Below are 4,951 nucleotides of genomic sequence, written 5' to 3' on the forward strand. Positions count from 1 at the left end.
AGCCCATTTCTTATAAAAATGTCAATAGAAATTAATTTTTCTGTACTAATTAAATTTAATACAATTTATTTCGCCTTATTTTTGATAAAAATGCCCTCGAATAAACTTTGGCACTGACAATTTAATCTTATTTGTTACTGCGCACAAACGATTGTCTTACTGAATTATGTTGGTTTTTTAAAGCGACAAGTGTTTTTTTCTTTTAGAAACAGTTACAAGCCTAACGGCACCCATTCTGATTTACTCTCTCTTTAGTGTATATAAACAGCATGAATTTGAAAAAAAAATTGTTGTATAAGAAATGCCAAAAGAATATTTATAAAAAATGATATGCGTACAAACGATTGTCTATCACTGTATAACTAGGTGGTTGTGGAAGTTCCAATCCTTGTCTGTTCGCCACGTTGTTTTCTATTGTTTGATTCTTATCATTCACTACTTCTTTATCCGGGGTTGAACTTAGTCCTGGTCCAGCTATAGAGCTGGCATTTGTAGAACACTCTACTTCTGACACACGATGACTAAGTGAGGCGACTTCTCCTCTCATTTGTTTAATTTCATTCATACAATTATTCATCATTTGAGTTTGTTGAAATATCATTGCCATGAGTTGACTAAGTTACTCTCACTGACGGCACAGTTTCAAGCTCCCTAGACCTTCCGAAAATAAGATTAGCACACCTATTGAAATAATCCGTTGGTACAAAATCTACTGGACGCTCAATACCTGTATCTATTTGTGTTAAAATAGAACCGACAACTTGGCTTTCTATTGCCCGATTCACACTACGAGTAATTCGCCTATTATCAGGAAATAACTACTTACTGGGAATATCTGTCTCTTTATCCATTCACTCTACATGTAGTACAATACACTAAATATAACTATTCCCACTAACCGCCAAAAACCGTTAAAAAATGATATATTTAATAAAAAATATATAAAAAATAATATGTTGTTGATGCTTTAAGGTGTTGTATCGTAAGTTAAATTCGCTAAACCGTAGTTCAGAAAACGTATAAACCCCCTGTCTAAGTAATATATAAAACCAATACTTCATGCGATCCCTAAAAACAAGAGATGGTCAAGGCTACTAGTTTTAACCCCCCCTTTTATAGTTTAGAGTAAGACTCACTCTATTAAAGGCTCACCCTTACGTAGAGGACATCCTAGTCTACAACAAAAGAAGTCCCAAAAAAAAAACAAAAATCTAATTGCTAATGATCACTTAAAAAGACCATTGTAAGCCACACTTACAGGATTTCACTAGCCCCCTTTTCAAGTCCTAAATAAAATAAAGAGATCTCACGTACTTTAAGCTAAAAGTAAGGTATCCTTCGTTGGGCGCCATATGTCATGGTTGCTTTTTTATGACAAAACTAGGTATGTTTTGAAAAGTTGAAATGTGACACGGTGGTTTTTTTTTTCTTTTTCCGGCTACTCGTCGTAATGTCGTGAATTCTTATCACTATCAAAACATATACAACCACAAACATAAAATTCTTCGTGTCAAAAAAAAAAAATAATAATAAAAAAATTATGAATCTTTTTTTTACGATCTTTTAATTTCATTACGTCCTAATGTCCCTATGTCTAATGACCTGAGCCTCCCACCCCTTCTGCTATTCAAATAATACACAGCCATCGTATTGCCTATGGCTCTAGTTTGTATAGCAATACCCAAAATAACTTATATATGGTCATTTTTACGTTAGTCCAACTTCATTTTGTCAATACAGTCTCTGAACCTACCCATAGCACCCTACATATACAACACCTTGCATCAACTAATTAAAAATTTACTCTAACATGATATTTGATTCAAGATCAGAAAGAAAAAAATATTTGTGTTCAAAGAAATTGTAAACAAAGGAATAATATATATACATACGTATAAGTATTCTCCTCTGCTGCGGGTAGTCACCTTGAGTCTTCGGGCACGGTGCAGATGCTTAAGCATCCTAGGCAACATAACCGTACCTTCTAGCGTCTGTTCCCTATGTTAAGGGCGGCTGGAAGGTACAATCTGGTTCTGTCAGTCTGAATGTTTTTGGTCGTAACAAAATCCAGGGTGCGTCTGACTCATATTGAGCGGCATCCTGGTCTGCGTCTGACTCCAGAGGAGCGGCAGTGTCTTTTTTCACACCTGTGGTAGAGGTATAAACTACCAACACGCCACGCCAGCCACGACTAAGACAGAACCAAACCAGAGCAGGCATGTGACCACATCTAAACATGTGCCCCATGCCAGCACTGGACCGAACACGATCACCGTCTCGGAGAATCTCAACGTACAACCATCTTCATCAAAGAAGGCCACGTCGGGACCAAAGAGAGGTGATGACCAATGCGGCATGACAAAGTCTGCTAGCACAACACCCAAGGGACTGTCTGCATCTTCCTCTTCTCGAGGTACGGCGACGGTCACCAAAGGTCCAGCAAGCAGGCCTAGTATAAAGCGGCAAAGGTCAGGTGAAACGCAGGTGTCTGAGGGTAAGCGGTTGAAACCATCAACTAGCTTAACATCAGCACCTGAGCTACAAGTAGCCATCATAGACCGTAGTCATCCCGATGGGAAAATTACTACGGACAGATGGCTACTTCTGGAGGAGAAGATCTTGCGGGCACTAGTTGACGAACTCGCACGCAGTGAGGATGACTCCTTTACTGCGTTCGATGGCGCCAAATGGTCAAAGGGTGTCAAAATCATCGGATGCGGTAATGAGAAAGCCCTAGGCTTTCTCAAAAACTGCATCCGAGGAGTTGGCGAACCCTGGCCCAACGCGAAGATTGAAATCGTCCCACTGGACCAAGTACCTTTTCGTACGACGATGAGAGTGTGGGTTCCTCCTCCTATTCTGGAGGACAAATCCATACTAACACTAATCAAGCGTCAGAATAAGGAACTTGGTACTGATGACTGGACGATAGAACGAGGACGCACGAGGGACAATGGAGAAGGTAAGGATCTCTGGATCAAAATTGGTTCAGAATCCCTCCGACTCCTTCGTTCCTCTCAAGGCGTCATAAAGTACGGGCTCAACCAACTTCGGTTGATCTTGCCCGCAGAGAAACGCAGTGATGAGTCCAAGCGGCCTGAGGGTGGTACAGATTAATCTGCACCACTCCGAAGCAGCAACGGACGACTTGCTGCGCTTTATGGAGAAGGAAGTTATCCACGTCGCCTTAATCCAAGAACCCTGGCTTGCAGCCAGTAAAGTTCGAGGCGTCCGGTCACGAAACTATGTGCTCCTCTCTCCAATCCCTGAAGGTAAAATAAGGAGCTGTATTTTGGTCAGGAAAGACATTAAAGTTTTCCTTCTATCTAATTACAGTTCTGGTGATTTAACGGTAGTTGCATTAGAGCGACAGGTGCTACCAACTCTAATTATATCATCTGCGTACCTACCGTACGACGAAGACAATCCGCCCTCACGTGCCGTACGCACACTAATAGAATGGTGTGATACAAGGGGCCATGATCTTGTCATATGATGTGATGCTAATGCCCATCATACTCTGTGGGGGAGCTCGGATATAAATGACAGGGGTGAGTGTTTACTTCAATACCTTCTAACTACTAACCTTAGTGTTTGCAATAGGGGTAATAGACCAACGTTTTTCAATAGGATCAGGGAACAGGTCATTGATATTACTTTGGTAGGGAACACTGACTCAGTCAGAATTCTTGATTGGAGAGTATCACTCGAGTGCTCATTCTCTGATCATCACAGAATAATCTTTACGATACAGCTTACGATGGCTAGGGAAAACCCCTTTAGAAATCCTAGGAAAACCGACTGGGTCAAATTCGGTAATCTGATTGATACCATACCACCTCCGGAAACGGATGGACTGCATGGTACGCAGGACTTGGACGACTCAGAAGATTATCTATCCAGGACTTTAAGGGAAGCCTACTATGCTTCATGTAGGATGCGGCAGGTACCTAGGAAATTCCGGCAACCATGGTGGAATCCTAAACTAATGCAGCTAAGGAAAGAATGTAGGAAACTATTTAATAAAGCGAAGAGGGATCAGAACCCGTTAAGCTGGGACGACTATCGTCAAAGCTTCAATACTTTCAAGAGGGAAATTAGAAGGGCTAAGAAGGAATCCTGGAAGCGTTTCTGTGAGGAGCTGGAGAGTACCACGGAGGCATCACGTCTACGTAAGGTGCTATCCAAAGACCCCGGTACGCCTGGATTCCTGATGAAACCGGATGGTAACTTTACTGAAAGTAGCACCGACACTCTGGAACTACTTATGGGAACCATAGAGAAGGCACTTGACATAAAGGAATATGTTATGGTATCTTTCTTGGACGTTGAGGGTGCGTTTAACAACGTGAACATATCCGCAATAGTCGATGCACTGGGTGACCTAGGTGTCGATCAGCGGATAAAAAACTGGACAGAAAACATGCTTAAGAGTAGGGCCATTAACTCTAATATCGGTATTGGCAAGACAAGGAAAGTCGTGACAAGGGGCACACCACAAGGTGGTGTTATCTCTCCACTCCTGTGGAATCTTGTCGTGAATAAAATCCTTTTCAGACTCAGTAGGATGGGCTTCAAAGTAGTCGTATATGCTTCCCTTATTCAAGGGAAGTTTCTTCCCACAATAAGTGAACTCATGGAATCAGCCCTCGGCGTTCTACTATCATGGGCCAAGGAAAACGGTCTGGGTGTCAACCCGGCCAAAACTGAACTGGTTCTTTTCACCAGGAGGTACAAAATTCCAGAATTCAGACCTCCGCGTTTGGATGGTACCATTTTGAACAGCTCAAGCGAAGCCAAATATCTTGGCGTAATCCTAGACTCTAAACTCACGTGGAAACGTAATGCTGAGAGTCGAATGAAGAAGGCATTATGTGCCTTCTATATATGTAAGAAAACCTTTGGGAAAAGATGGGGTCTTAAACCATACATTGTGCACTGGATGTATCTA

The 4,951-nt window shown here is 41.7% G+C and overlaps 1 pseudogene; it reads right to left on the reverse strand.

The window, feature by feature from the left end:
• Positions 1–316: 316 nt before the first annotated feature.
• Positions 317–851, reverse strand: LOC119607439 (annotated as a pseudogene).
• Positions 852–4,951: the final 4,100 nt, after the last annotated feature.

The sequence above is a fragment of the Lucilia sericata genome, unplaced genomic scaffold (genome assembly GCF_015586225.1).
Source record: "Lucilia sericata isolate MDLA Ls3-8-SP2 unplaced genomic scaffold, ASM1558622v1 Contig000695F_arrow, whole genome shotgun sequence".
Taxonomy (NCBI): Eukaryota; Metazoa; Arthropoda; class Insecta; order Diptera; family Calliphoridae; genus Lucilia; species Lucilia sericata.